Source organism: Balaenoptera ricei, chromosome 15, assembly GCF_028023285.1.
Source record: "Balaenoptera ricei isolate mBalRic1 chromosome 15, mBalRic1.hap2, whole genome shotgun sequence".
In the NCBI taxonomy this organism is placed as follows: Eukaryota; Metazoa; Chordata; class Mammalia; order Artiodactyla; family Balaenopteridae; genus Balaenoptera; species Balaenoptera ricei.
In genome coordinates this window covers 54,796,145-54,812,263 of record NC_082653.1, presented here as the reverse complement: position 1 = coordinate 54,812,263, position 16,119 = coordinate 54,796,145, and the positions used below count along the sequence as shown (strand labels likewise).

The window sequence follows — 16,119 nt, the reverse complement described above, 5'->3', positions numbered from 1 at the left end:
GCCCACGCACCGCGATGAAGAGTGGCCCCCACTTGCCGCAACTAGAGAAAGCCCTCGCACAGAAACGAAGACCCAACACAGCCATAAATAAATTAATTAATTAAAAAAAAAAAAATTCGTCTTCTCTCTGAGTTTTATTTCATCCAAGACTTGTTTTCCTTGGCTGGCAGTCTGCGGAGCCATTGGGAAGAAGCATCAAGGGTGTTGCTGTTCCTGTGGTCCCACCTGTTGCTCACCTGCAGCTCTGATCATGGCACCTCGTGATTCCAGCTCATGGCTCGTGGGTCTTAGGTTGGGAGGGGGAGGGCTGGGGGACTGCAGACACTGCCTCGGGAGGAAGAGAGAAAAGGAATCTAAACAACCGGGTCTTACCTTGGTTGTGGCTGGTTAGGAAAGCACGGCCCCAACAAAGCACAAATTGGACAAAGTTTTTCACACTTACCTCTCAGCCTCCTGCATCCTAGGCCAACACCAGGCTCTCTCAACCTCTGGGACGCACGCAGCTGTGATAACCCCTCCTCCCCCACCAATGTCTGCTCGTCTGGGTGGAAGGAAGTTTCAGTAGGCAGAATTCTAAGATGGCCCCCAATACTCCCACCCTCTGTTGTCCATGTCCTGTATAATCTCTCCTTGAGTGTGGTCAGAATCTGTGATTAGGTTACGTGGCAAAGGGGAAGGGATTTTCTGATGTAATTAAGGTCCCTAATCAGTCTACCAGGAGTTAAAAGACAGATCATCCAGGGTGGGCCTGACCTAATCAGGGGAGTCCTTTAAAGAAAGTGAAGTTTCAGGGGCTTCCCTGGTGGAGCAGTGGTTGAGAATCCGCCTGCCAATGCAGGGGACACGGGTTCGAGCCCTGGTCTGGGAAGATCCCACATGCTGCGGAGCAACTAAGCCCGTGAGCCACAACCACTGAGCCTGCGCGCATCTGGAGCTTGTGCTCCGCAATAAGAGAGGCCGCGATGGTGAGAGGCCCGTGCACCGCGATGAAGAGTGGCCCCCGCTCGCCGCAACTGGAGAAAGCCCTCGCACAGAAACGAAGACCCAACACAGCCAAAAATAAATTAATTAATTAATTGGAAAAAAAAAAAGAAAGTGAAGTTTCAGAGAGATTCACCCCTTGGCCTCCAAGGAGAAACAGAGAGTGATGCTGTGAGCTGCCTGTGGAAAGGGGCAGCCTCTAGGAGTTGAGAGCCTCAGCCCCACAACCACAAGAAACTGAATTTGGCCAACAAACTGAATAAGCTTGGAGGAATACCCCAAGCCTCATATGAGACCCCAGCCCTGACTGACACCTTGATTACAGCCTGTGAGACCCAGCTAAGCTCTGCCCAGACTCTTGACCCATGGAAACGGTGAGATAATAAATGGGTGCTATTTTAAGCAGCTAAGTTTGTGGTAATTTGTTACCCAGTAACAGAAATTTAATATGGAAGTAAACTAACACTTTTGATCATCGATGGAAGTTATTTCCATTCCCTCTGACTTAATCATCTTTATCTCCACTCTGAAAAATGGATGCTCTTAACTCCATTTGTTATAGATGACGCTGAAGCCCAGGAAAGCAATGGAATTTAGCAAAGGCTGCCTCACTATCTGGCACTTGAAATAGAACTCAGCCCCAAGTCTGTACAAATAAAATCCACAATCTTTAAAACACCCACTAAGTTTTGCCCCTCTCCCTAATCCTTCCTCTTCAGAAACCTGTTCCTTTGATAAATCCCAACCAAGTGTTCAAAGTTGTTGAACTCTTAATTTTGACAAAATTTAGTAACTAACCCCCCAAACCAATAATAATAATAAATAGTACTTTGAGCCCATATGTTTCAATCACTGGGCTATCCCCATAGGGATAGATGATACTATTATTGTTGTTGTTGCTGTTATCTCCATTTTACTGATGAAGCATAAAAAGATAAAGAAAGAAGAAACTTTCCAAAGATCACACAACCAACAAGCAGTAGAAATAGCACTTGAACCCAAGCAAACTAACATCAGAGCCCTGCTTTTAACCATTACACCATACCGTCCTCCAAGAACAGTCTTAAGTCTGACATTCTGAAACAAAACAGTGGCCAATAAGAGCTTGGAAATGCACATATCTTCTGAAGGTTAATGGATTAGAATTCGCTTCAGAACTTGGGAGGAATCACAAATAAGTAACTGTATTTAAGTGAGTTCTTCTGTGTAACTGATGGGAGCAGCCAATGAGGCTGTTCACAAATATTCTGGCTCTCCTTCCAGGCACATGGAAGTTAGGCATGACCATGTGATCTATTTTGTCCAATGAAACATGAGCAGAGGTAACTCATGTTATTTCCAGGTAGAACACTTAAGAGACTGTGGGATTCCCCTGTGCTGGTTTATCAAGGAGACACATGCAGATGGAACTTTCAAAAGCCTGGACTCCTGAGTGACTAAGAATGGACAGACTACCTCCAAAATGCCCAGATATACACTAGACACATAACATGACCAAGAATAAACCTTGCTGTATTGAGCCACTATGATTGGGGGATTGTTGTTACAACAGCATAACCCAAACCATCCTGACTAATACACTGTCCTAACTAGGGCTTCTTATCCAAAGCAAAGGCATTTTTAAAGTTAATGACATTGTAAATAATAGAGCAAATATCAACACAATCTGCCACTTTGTTAGGCTAACGAGCCCAAACAAAGCCAACAGACATAAGTTAAAAGAAACAAATCATTATATTGAAAACAGAACTGTCAAAAGAGGCACAACTGACTAATTTAGTGATTGGCGATGAACATCAGGCAAGACACAGATGTTGTCATCATCATCATTTATTATATGCCTAATTGCACATAATTTCTGACTAAGGAAAACACAAGGTGTTTAATCTCATCATCTATAGTTCAGAGAAGTAACTCTCCATTTTTTTACCCCTTCACTCTGGACTTATTTATCCAGCAATGTGTCAGGCACTGGGCTGGGTGCTGGTGACACAACAATGAACAAGGTAGGTGTGCCTTGGCCCTTGAGGAGCTTATTGCTACTGGGGGAGACAAAGAAAAAATAATAAAGTCCATGAAGAGAGTAGCAAGAGGCTGAAGTGGAGAATAACCAAGAGTCCTCTTTATAAAAGGGATCAGGAAAGACCTCCCTATGGAGTGGACATTTAAGCTAACACTTAAAGGATGATCAGAGGCTAGTTTGGGGAGGAGCAGAGGAGAATCATTCCAGGCTAGAATAACAGGTTCTGGGGTGGGAAAAAGATTGCTGAGTCCAAAGACCCAAAAGGAGGCCAGGGTGACTGAAGTAGAGTAGGCAAAGAAGAGGAAGCAGGAAGGAGGTGGAGAGGTGGGCAGGAGCCTGAAGGAGACCCAAGGTCTGGATAGTTTTCTCCATGCAGTGGGAAGCCAAAGCAGGGACCCTAAGATCCCTTTAGCTTCCAGGTGGGAAATGGGTTGCTAAGGGTTGAGAGCAGAAGCAGGAAAACTGGTTAGGAGACCACTGCCGTAGCCTGGCTGAGATATGATGTCCTGTCCTGGCAGCAAAGATGGAGAGAACAGACAAGTTGAGATAAAGTTCAGAATCACAGGACTTGCTGATGGGAGAGGGGAAAAGAGGACAATGCCTGGTTTACTGCCTTGAACAGCTGGGTAGCCAGTGCGCTATTTAAGGAATGGGGAAGGCATGGCTGGGGCACAGAGAGGGAGGAGGACGAAAAGAAAGAGTTTGCCTTTGCTGGCTTTGGACATGTTAAGCATGAGATGTTGACTTTGCTGACAAGTGCAAAAAGAAAGAAAAACATTGGATGTGTAAGTTGGTGTTCAAAGGAGACAGAGATGGACCTTTGAGGGTCATCAGCCAAGGAGCAGCAGCTAAAGCTATGGAAACGGAAGGGCCAACCTAGGAGCAAGTCCAGAGAGAGCAGATGACAGTGTCTGGACTAGGCTGTGAGAACAGCCAACGTTTAAGAGGTGATTGTGTTGGACAAGCAAAGACCTGATTGAATGCCATCCCCCTCCCTCTCAACCCTGCATCATGCCAAGAGGGGGCTCAGCCTCTGGGGACTTCCAATGAGCTCCCACGTGTCTCTCTTTCTTCTGAGACCTTTTCCAAAATCCTCCTTCCATACTTAGTGAAACAGGATTCTCAACATACGTGCCTTTTCCTCCCCCACCCAGTCTAAGCAAAAACTTTTGACTATGAGAGGAATAAAGAAGCCTTCAGTGTCTGTCCTTTACTGCTAATTCCATCAGATTTCTCGTTATTCACACCTGGCAGTCTAATTTTCTTCTTTCTCCTCTCCCAGCACAGTCATAGCCTTAATTATTGACCTTTTCACTCTTCTAACACCTCTGTTTCCCCTCGTCTTTGTTCTCAGGAAGTTCTGCTCACATGATTATCTGCTGGTTCCTCACCTGGGGATAGAAATTATTTTCTGTGGACAAGACCTCGCCTTCTAATCTCAATCAGACAAGCCAGAGATCTCTGTACATCAAATATTAAATTCACGCTCGACAGATCACGCTTCTGGTTTCTTTCCTGCCAGCCTGTGGATGAATAGGTTTACATCCTTCACAGAGATGTCCCACCAAATTTTCACAAAGTTGGAGTTTCCAAGTGTGACAGTCACTCCTGCTCTCTTTCTCCTGCTCAAAATGCAGCAGGAGAGAGTGTTACATCATCACATTTGCAGAGTATGCATCTTGTTCTCAGGGCCACATTTTAAGAGAGATAGACAAACTAACAGGCATTCAGAAGATGGTTGCCACAATGGAGAAGAAAATCAAAGCCACAACAAATAAGCAATGGTCAAAAGAGTTAGAGAGGGCTTCCCTGGTAGCGCAGTGGTTGAGAGTCTGCCTGCCAATGCAGGGGACACAGGTTCGAGCCCTGGTCTGGGAAGATCCCACATGCCATGGAGCAACTAGGCCCGTGAGCCACAATTACTGAGCCTGCACGTCTGGAGCCTGTGCTCCGCAACAAGAGAGGCCGCGATAGTGAGAGGCCCACGCACCGCGATGAAGAGTGGCCCCCACTTGCCTCAACTAGAGAAAAGCCCTCGCACAGAAACGAAGACCCAACACAGCAATAAATAAATAAATAAATAAATAAATAAATAAATAAATAAAAATCTTCAAAAAAAAAGAAGAGTTAGAGATATTCAGTCTAGAGAGAATATGCCAGTGCAAGGGGTCAGGAAAAACGAGACCTGCAGTGTGTTTTTGCAAATAAAGTTTTATTGGAACTCAGCCATGTCCATTTGTTTACGTATTGTCTATGGCTGCTTATCATGCTACAGTGGCAGAGCTGAGTAGTTGTGACAGAGACAGTCAGGCACACAAGGTCTATCTGGCTCATCATAGAAAAGGTTTGCCAACCCCTGCTCTGGAAAGAAAAGGGAATGAGGGAGGGAGGAAGGGAGGGAAGGAGGGGAAGAGAGGAAATATGGCTGTATTCCAAATATCTATTGTAAGAAAGAGGAATTCGATTTGTTTAGCATGGCCCAAGATATCAAACAAGGAGCAACAGATCTGAAGTTACAAGACAAGAGTTCAGCTGAAGATAAGGATGAGCTCTCCAGCAGGCATGCAATCCACACCAGAAGGGCTGCCTGGAGGAGTGAAGATTATGTCGCTGGATGTCCACATGTGTCAAGTGGACTAAGGTCCCCCAAAGGCATGCAGGTTTGCTAAAGATTTTGCTAAAGGAAGCATGCAAGTTGAAGAGGTTTGGAAAGGCACGGTGTGGTTGGAGAAAGGGCTGTAGCTAAAGAGAGCAGAGGGGAGAAATTATGGGGAGGAAGGACAGAGTGATGTGGCCATATAGTGAGGAACTTTACAAAAGATGGAGGTTTAACCATGTGATGTGTGACATTACCTCTTCTATGTTCTCCTGAAATCTTCAGTTAAAGCAATATTCTGTCAATGCTTCTGGGGTTGCATTTGTGGAGATTCCTAGGAGGGGATGTGACGTGGCATTTGCCTTAAGGAAATAGCATATTAGCCCAAAGAGACCTGGGTCCATTCCAGCTGAATCCAACCCTTATAGGTATGTCAGAGATGCTGGGAGGCCATTCGAATCCTGCCAACCCTGAGGCCATAGCAGTCTTTGAAAACATTATCTGGCTTAACACTAGCACTTAGCTGAACACTCAACATGAATCTTGCCGAAGTGAAACCATAGGAATACATTTTTTACATTTTTCTTTCATTTCAGATCCTTCTTAGGAATTGCTAAGGCTCAACCACATGTGGAAGATTCCAGGAGGCAAAATAATTTCTGAGCTTTGGGATTTCCCTGAGGATGGTCCAAATCTGTGAAAATTTCATAGGAATTCTCCAAACCCATACAATGTACAACACTAAGAGTGAACTGTAAAACTATGGACTTTGGGTGACTATGATGTGCCAGTGTTAGGTCCATCAATTGTAACAAATGTCCCACTCTGGTGGGGATGTTGATAATGGGGGAGGCTGTGCATGTGCAGGGCAGAGGATATATGGGAAATCTCTGTACCTTCTTTTGATTTTGCTGTGAACCTAAAACTGCTCTAAAAATATTGTCTTTAAAGAAAATTTTCATAAAAGTTTCAAACAAGGACATTGAGGACATAAGTTGGCTCTGGGTTGGATCCTAGGAACTCATGGATCTTCAGCAGGTGGGAACTGTGTACCCCACATGCTCACACCCTCGTGGGCTATTTCTACTACACACAAAACTTAGTAGCTTTGAACCACAAAATTTGTTATTTCTCATGATTCTGTGCGATGGCTGGGCATTTCCTCTGCTGGTCTCATGTGGGCTCACTTGTGTGGCTACATGCAGCTGGAGGCTCAGCTGGGCTGGAAGGTCAACATGGCCTCACGCACATGCTTGGCAGATGGTGCTGCTGGTGGCTGGGAACTTGGTTTTTCTTCATGTGCCCTCTCGTCCTCCAGAGCCCTTCTCCACATGGCCCCTTGAGCAGGAGATCCAGGGCTTACTTGGTGCTGGCTTCCAAGAGAGCAAAAATAAGAGAAGCTACAAGGGCTCTCAAGGCCTAGGACCAAACATCAGACACCCTCACTTCAGCCACATTCTACTGGTCCAAGCAAGTCGTAGGCCAGCCCAGGTTCAAGAGGAGAGAAATAAACTCCACCTCTTAATGAAGAGTTTGCAATCACACTGCAAAAGGGCATTTGTGGGATGCTGCACTCATCTTTGGAAAATACCTAACATACATACACACACACACACACACAAACACACAATCCTTTATATGCAACCGTCCCTCCAGGTGCATCCAATGCCAGCCAGAACCTAAACTTGACAGTACTCAATGGAAGAAAGAAATTAGAGTGTCCTACATGCCAGTTCTCCTCTTGTGTGACTTCAGCCCCATCAAAAGCAGACCCTATCAGAGTTTACATCCCTTGAGAAGCACTGTAATTGATCTTTGGATCAATCAATAAGTATTTGAATCCACAGCAACAGCCTGCCCATAGGAAATGTTCAGCTCATGCTAGGATTTTCCCTTTCTGCTAAATCATGCTGAAAGAACCACAGTGAAACTTTATATTCAGAAAAATGTTCAAAGCCCCAATCAGTAACAGGTTTAACAGGATGCATCTCCTAATCCTTTCCTTTCATCACAGACATCTCTTTTTTTTTTTTTTTTTAGCCTACCGGCCCCTCCCTTCTGTTGAGACTTGCACCTTTTCCTACCCCAGTCACATGGCTCTGGTGGGGGCTGCCATGTTCTTACACGACTCCGCCCCCCTGTCCACAGTTGATTGGTTCAGGGATGGGCATCTGACCCAAACAGGCCAATCAGAGTTCCTCCCTCAGGTTTGTTTTTCCTAGCTGGAACTGGGAAAATATAGACATGCTCTGTGATGACAGGAACTTTGGAGTGAGACAAAGGGGAGTGTTTGTGGCCACACTCCTCACCTTATGGAGAAAGCCAGTCCCCAGTGAGAGAAAATTGAGGAGATATGCAGACAAAGGCAGACACAGAGATGGAGAGAGAGATCTGGTAATGTGTGAGCCCCTGGTTCCTAGAGCCCAGCTGCATCCCTGCCTTTCTGCAGAATGACTTCAGTGACATGGGAAATCATGCCTCAAAAGGCCTCTTGCAGATGCCATGCCCATAGCCCATTGGTACTCACCATTCTAGTACTGCATGCACCCCAGACTAAAACTCGCCATGTTGGCCTTCTTCCCTTCCTTGAATCACTTCCCCACTCCCTTATGGGTGCACCCTGGAGTCACCTCTCAAATAAACCACTTGCACTCCCATCCTTGTTTCAGGGTCTGCTTTTTTAATATATATAAATTTATTTGTTTTATTTATTTATTTTTGGCTGTGTTGGATCGTCATTGCTGCACGCAGGCTTTCTCTAGTTGTGGCGAGCGGGGGCTACTCTTCATTGCAGTGCGCGGGCTTCTAATTGCGGTGGCTTCTCTTGTTGCAGAGCACGGGCTCTAGGCATGCGGCCTTCAGTAGTTGTGGCTCATGGGCTCTAGAGCGCAGGCTCAGTAGTTGTGGCGCACAGGCTTAGCTGCTCCATGGCATGTGGGATCTTCCCAGACCAGGCATCGAACCTGTGTCCCCTGCATTGGCAGGCGGATTCTTAACCACTGCCACCAGGGAAGTCCCTCAGGGTCTGCTTTGAGGGAAAACCAGACTAAAGCATAGTCCCTTTTCTTACCTACACTAGTTAAGATGTGGGTTTCTGTCACTTGCAACCAAGAGTTCTGACTATTACCTTCTGTTGGGATGATTCCTATAATGTGTTTGGAAATTTCTCCATCTCCACTCTAGTAACTATGTCATAAATATGTAGATTTCTTAACAAAGTTTAATGGGATTCTTGATCAACCGTAAGTTTCACAAAATGCACTGCACTTCTGTAACAATTCCCAGTGACTGATATAACTGCCATGCAAAAGAAAGTAAGAGTCAGAGATGGCTCTACCGGGCTGGCAAAGAAGAATCTAGTCCAGAATGGCATGGGTGGGAGATGCTTCTGGAACTGTGGGACCCTCAAGCCTGCATGACCCACAGCTGAGTACTAGGACAGCTTGAAAACATAGTGGCCAGGAAGAGATTTACTCTCTCCTCCATATTTCATCTTCCACCCCATCCAAAGTGCTCAATAAATATTTGCTAAAACAGATGATGGATTTATACCTTCCAAACCAGAGCTCACCAAAGAGAAACCAAGATACACTGCAATGCTGTGACCATAAGCATCATAGTGACTACAATTAGAATTCTCTCTAGCCAGCCACCTCCACTAAGCTCTGTTGATTACACAAAATGTTGCACTTTGGGGAAGTTTCAGTGGACATGGTGGATTGCTGAATGACTGCTGGCTGTTTTTTACGTGTTTTATGTGTTTTTATGTTTTTCCAGAATATTGAGATATATATGTGTTGTCCCTAAAAGGGCCTAAGTGATTAATATACAATTCCCAAAGAGCCAGACTACTTAGTACCAGTATTCACATTCCCTTGGAGAATCTACATACCAGGGACTCAAAGTTCTCTCCTGACCAAAGAACGCCTGGCCTTGGACAGTCCTGATCCTGGTAACAACAGCTCCCTTCCAGGCCTGGCTTCCCCAGAGTAGCATACGTTGTTCTTTGCCACCAAGGGTATCCAGGGACGCAAACTAAAGATAATGATGCTTTATTGGCCCTCAATCATCTGTCTTTTCCACGTGTTGGAAGGAGTGCCAAGTCCAATTTGTCCAAGCACAAAATAGCATATTGGCATCATTAGATCAGACAAAGAAACTATCAGTAGCAATTTATTATTGTACTGAAAGTAACTAACATTTGTTGAGCACTTACCAGTACTAAGGACCCATGTAAGTGCTTTACCTGCTGCATTAGCCAGGGTAGACTAGGTTATGCCACAATAACAAATTAACCCCAAAATCTCAGTGGCTTGGCAACAGAGGCTGACTTCTCACATTCCATGTCCACCACGGGTTAGCTGGGGACTATGCTCTATTTGGTCACTCAGAGACCCAGAATGATGGAGACTACCATCTCAATGCAAGACTTCCACAGTTACTGTGGCTGGGGATGAGAGGGTGAGATGGTTATGCACCAGCACTTGAAAGCTTCAGGCTGGAAGTCATAGATGTGGCTTCCACTCAAAACACATGGCCCACGATTACAAGGGGACTGGGAAGTGAGGGGGTGCATGTGGATATCCCATGAGCAGTAAGCATTCCTGTCAACATGCATCATCTCATTGGAGCCTCACAACCTCAGGAAATATATCATTATTCCTTTTTACAGAGAAAGAAACAGAGGCACAGAGAGGTTATGAGATTTGCCCCAAGTGTAAAATGTAAGCCCAGAGCAGAGATGTGAGCCCAGGCCTGCAAGCTGCAAAATACCCTCAAGTGCTTCGCTGCATACTCATCACAAAATTCTACAAAATTCCCTTGTATAGCAAAACACCGTGCTAATTAATGAGAGGCCAAGTTATGCAAATACAAAATGGAGCACCCCTGACACACCACCTCCTCACCCCAAAAATTCAACCTAAGCAAATACTTGGAACAGAATTCTCAGGCAATTTCAGGAAGAGGGAAATGTGTCATCTCATCTGGGTCTGATATCCAGCCCACAGTCCACCCACATCAAGATAAAAACCTTCTGAAAACTTCACCTGAAAACCTAGGCAGACTGTCACCTCCTGTCACTAGAAAACCCACGGTGACATCTTTATACAATTCACAGATCTTTCCAAAGCTGTAAAGGTAAATGTCATCCATGTACCTGTAGAAAGCAGCCACAGGCAGATCTGTTAGGAGACTGTTGTCATATCTAGATGAGCGGCTGAATGAAGATGCTTCCAACAGGCTAATTCTTCCCAGCCTGCAAAACTCAATTCTAGCACCACCTCCTCCAGGGAGCCCTCCTCTTCCTGGCTTCTCCAAGTTAGGACCCTCTCCCTGTTCTCCTGTGTCACCTCCCATTCACACCTCTGGCAGGACCCCCCTTATTTGTCTGCCTGTCCCCTGGACTCTGAGCCATCCACAGGCAACCTCGGCATCTATACTTCTGTGCCTCTGGCACCTGAAACATAGTATGTGCTCAATAAATGTGGGGTGGATGGGTGGATGCTTAAGCCTGTTCCCTTGGGGAATTTAAACCCCTGTGTGCAGCAAATGTGTAGCCAAGTATTAAAATTACAGTCCCAGCCTCACTTCTGCTGTGTGGCCTTGGAGAGGTTCTATAGCCTCTCTGAGCTGTTTATTCAGCTACAAAGTAAAAACCACCTCATAAATATGTTGAAAAACTTAAGTGGAAAGCAGAGGGTATTGAAACAAAAGCTCATACACAAATGTTCACAGCCAGATTATTCACAATAGCCAAAAGGTGGAAACAACCCAAATGTCCATCAGCCGGTGAATGGATATATAAAAATATTATTCAGCCATGAAATGGAATGAAGTGCTGACAAATGCTAAAATATGAATGAACCTTGAAAACATGGTGCTCGGTATAAGAAGCCAGACACAAAAGGCCAAATATTATGTGATTCCATTTATATGAAATGTCCAGAATAGGTAAAGCCAAACAGACAGAAAGCAGATTAGTGGTTGCTAGGGGCTGGGGGAGGGAGGAATGAGGAGTGACTGCTAATGGGTATGAAGTTTCCTTTTGGGTGATGAAAATAGTCTGAAACTAGATAGTGGTAATGGTTGCACAGCACTGTGAATGTACTAAATGTCACTAAATTTGTCCACTTGCAAATGATTAAAATGGTAATTTTTTTTTTTTTAATCTCAAAGAGAGATCTGAACTCCCATGTTTATTGCAGCATTATTCACAATAGCTAAGGTATAGAAACAACCTAAGAGCCTGTCAATGGATGAACAGATAAAGAAAATGTGATACTCTCTCTTTCTCTCTCTCTCTCACACACACACACACACACCACTGAAATATGATTCAGCCTTAAAAAAGAAGGAAATCTTATCACTTGCAACAATATAAATGAACATGGAGGGCATTATGCTAAATGAAATAAACCAGAGAAAGATAAATACTGCATGATATCAGTTATATGTAGAACCTGAAAAAAGAAATGGCAAGTTGAACTCATACAAACAAAAGTAGAATGGTCTTTTGCCTCCCCATATAAACTTTAGAATCAGTTTGTTAATAGCCATGAAATAACTTGTTGGAATTTTGATTGGGACTGCATTGAATCTATAGATTAAGTTGGGAAGAACTGACATCCTGATGATACTAAGCCTACCCATCCATGAACATGAAACATCTCTCCATTTACTTAGTTCTTTGATTTCATTCAACAGAGTTTTCTAGTTTTCCTCATATAGATCTCATACATATTTTGTTAGATTTACGTTAAGTAGTTCTCTACTTACATATATACACATATATATGATATATACATAATTAAATACATTGTTGTTATTACTAGTATGAACAAACTTATTACCTGTTAGATCAACTAAAAAGAAGGAAAACAAAAGTTTTAATTTTACATTTACCTTTACTTATTCCTTCTTTGATGTTCTTCCTTTCTTTATACAGAACTAAGTTTCTGACCTATAAAAAATGGTAAATTTTATTGTTAATGGACCACAATGATTTTTTTTAATTCTTATAGGGAATTTTCAACTAATAACCTTTCTAGGATTTCAAAAAAATTAAATGGGATAGAATAGATGATGTATATACAGTTCCCAGCCCTGTGGGCACTCAATCCACAGTGGCTGTTTCCATAGTCATAATGAACAGTAATTTGTTCTCCCTATAAAAACAGGCTATGCTGAGTAAAGGAAAGCACCAATCTAATTTGTTCTCCAAATGTTCACAACAGTGGAATTCGTGTAAGAGTCCAAAATATTTCACACTGTCTGTCTTTTTTTATCGTGGTAAAATACACGTAATACTTAGCATTTTTTACCGTCTTAAAGCGCACCGTGCAGCGGCATTAAGTGCATTCACAGTGCTGTGCAGCCGCCACCACCATCCACCTCCAGAACTTTTCCATCACGTCGAACGTGCCGACTCGTTACGCTCCAGGTGTTCTGATCCACAGCGGAGCTGGGGCAGAATTATCAATGTGAACTTTGATCAACTGCAGATAAAAAAAAAGGGAGAAAATGGGAGCAGGCTGTGAACTCAGCGATGTGAGCGTGTGAGGCACTGGGGACATGACGGGGCCCAGGGCCCTCGTGCTGCTGCTGCCCGTCCTGTTGGGCTGCACCGGCTGCCACCCCGTCCCAGGAGGAAGAGCTTCCACAAGCTGCTGCTGGTCTCCTTTGATGGGTTCTGCTGGGACTACGACCAGGACGTGGACACCCCCGACATGGACCGCCTGGCCGGGAGGGCGTGAAGGCCAAGTCCCTCACACCGCCCTTCGTGACAATGACCTCCCCGTCTCACTTCACCACCACCTCAGGCAAGCTCCGCCCTGCAGCCAGGCCACGATGCGGGCGGAAACCCCGCATCCGTAGTTCCCTGAAACAGAGCTGATTCTCAGTCATCTCTGGGGAGACCGAGGCAGCCAATGCCACTTGGGGTCACCCCCTGGAAGAAGCACTAGCTTAGAATACTAAGGGATGCACAGGGCTGTTTCTAGAACCCATGGCCTGCAGGCAGAATGGGGACCACGGCTGCAGCCTCCTAAGGGATCTCCCCAATGCCCAGGCCCACCCTACCCTCCACCCTGCCTTTCACATCGTGGCCGGTGATCTTTTTAAAAAGTAAATCATTAAAAGAATTTTATAAAAATAATAAAACATTAAAGTTTAAAGTAATCAGTTAGATCAGGTTACTCCCCTGCTTAATACTGGTGCATTGGAGGGACACGTATGATCTTTGAAGAGAATTCAAATTTTGTCTTTCAGTGATCCAGAAGGTCCCCATGGCCTGGCCCCCGACCTGCTCTCTCCTGACCTCTCTCATCTCTCTTCCCCTCACAAGCTTCCCTCCAGATCACAAAGGTCCCCTGCCTGGGCCTCCAACCAGCTCCCACCGGCCTCAGGACCTTTGCCTAAGCTGGTCCCTCCAGCTCACCTGGAGCATGTGGTCCAATGGGGGAGACAGACATTAGACAAGTAAACACACCAACAGATGTCATTACAAGTCAGAGAGGCACCAAGAAGGAAGAGAAGAGCTTCTCCAGGAGAAGACAGCAAGGGCAAGTTGACTTGAACTCGGAGAGGCAGGGAAGGGTACTCTGAGGAAGGGGCAGTTGAGCTGCGAGTGAAAGAAACCTCAGGAGTCCAGAGGAAGGAAAAGCATTCCAGGCAGAGGGAACAGCATGTACAAGGTCTTTGTGACAGGAAGGAACGTGATTGTTCCAGAATTTCAGTTGCCACTAAGCAAATAGATTCCAATCTAAAAGAGAGGCAGAAAGACATTCACACATTACTACACATAAAACAGATAACTAATAAGAACCTGCTGTATAGCACAGGGAACTCTACTCAATACTCTGTAATGGCCTATATGGGAAAAGAATCTTTAAAAAAAAAAAAAAAAAGAGTGGATATATGTATATGTATAATTGATTCACTTTGCTGTACACCTGAAACTAACACAACATTGCAAATCAACTACACTCCAATAAAAATTTGAGAATAGGGACCTCCCTGGTGGCGCAGTGGTTAAGAATCCGCCTGCCAATGCAGGGGACACGGGTTCGAGCCCTGGTCTGGGAAGATCCAACATACCTCAGAGCAACTAAGCCCGTGCGCCACAACTACTGAGCCCGTGCTCTAGAGCCCTCGAGCCACAACTGCTGAGCCCGCGCACCTCGACCCAGTGCTCTGAAACAAGAGAAACCACCGCAATGAGAAGCCTGCGCACTGCAAGGAAGGGTAGCCCCGATTCACTGCAACTAGAAAAAGCCTGTGCGCAGCAAAAAAAGACCCAATGCAGCCAAAAAATAAATTAATTAATTTTTTAAAAAATAAAAATACTTGACCCTACCACATAACAATTAAATAAAAATCTTTGAGGATGGGGGAAGAAAAGGAAAAAAAAATAAGAAAAGGAGGCAGTCAGGATGCAAAGGACTCCACTATAATAAGACTAACATTAGCTTCCATTTCTCAAATGTGAGCCTGATGCAGGGCTCTGTGCCAGGTGCTTTGCCTCCATTATCACCGGTACGATACTGCAAAGCAAGCGTTGTCCCTGGTCCACAGGTGAGAAAACGATGACTCAGCAAGGCTGAGTAACTGACCAGTCACTCGGTCAGAAACTGGGAAAGGAGAAGCCAGGCTAGGAACAAGGGTGCCCCTGGCCACACAGAACTGGTTCTGCCCAGTTCTGATCTGGGAATCTGCAGACCCCTCTCACAGGGCAAGGAGGGGTACTGGTAGCATGAACCTCACCCCCACCCAGAGAGCCGCTCACTGGGGTCCGAGGGCAGCTCTGGGAACCTCTGACATGATGGGCAAACTGCTGGTGCCTTTTTGCTGGAAGAGTTTTTCATCACTTTCACCTGACTCTCAAAGGTGTGTTTGAATCAGAAACTCAAAAAATAAAGCTGAGCAACTGCTCAGAGAGAGATTTGCTGAGAGAGATTTTCCTACATGTAAACTGTTTGAGAAGCAAGTCATTCGGGAACTATTAGCACCAGGAAGCAGGAACTAAAGAGCCCTTTTCTGGAGAAAGCGAACGCCACTTCCCAGTGGCATTAACTTCATAACACTTAAAAGATCTCCCATGGGCAGATTCTGGGTCCCTGAATGCTGAAAATACAATGGGCACATAATATTGTGAGGTAAGGCACGCTCACCTTTTATTTATTCCCAGAAGGCTTCTGATGAGAAGATACAAACAGTGAGAGCAAATTTTTTAAATTACAAAATCACCCCAACACCTCTCCTACATTCACTGCCAGCAGGGAATGGAAACCGGTACAGCTTCAGTGGAGTGTAATTTGGCAACATCCCATACAATTACAAATGCACAAACTTTCTTATTTGGCAATTCCACTTGTAGGACTCTATCCTACCATTACATACTTGCTTGGTGGAAAATGATGTACATACAAAGATATTCATTACATTAGTGTTTGTAAGAGCAAAAGAAAATAGAAACAACATGACTATCCATCCAGAGGGGAGTGGCTAAGTAAAATACTGG

General features: G+C 44.8%; 1 long non-coding RNA gene across 2 annotated transcripts in view; it reads right to left on the bottom strand.

Annotated features, from left to right (window-relative positions):
- Positions 1 to 6,451: 6,451 nt before the first annotated feature.
- The window catches only part of LOC132349979 (uncharacterized), a 40,595-nt gene continuing 30,927 nt past the window's right edge, over positions 6,452 to 16,119 (bottom strand). Inside the window, exons 3-5 of one of the 2 annotated variants that reach the window (XR_009497780.1) lie at positions 12,923 to 13,096; positions 12,504 to 12,561; positions 6,452 to 6,973 (exon numbers count right to left, since the gene is read on the bottom strand). This is a non-coding gene — a long non-coding RNA (uncharacterized LOC132349979). The remainder of the gene's footprint in view (positions 6,974 to 12,503; positions 12,562 to 12,922; positions 13,097 to 16,119) is intronic. The other variant, XR_009497781.1, reaches the window with a different exon arrangement.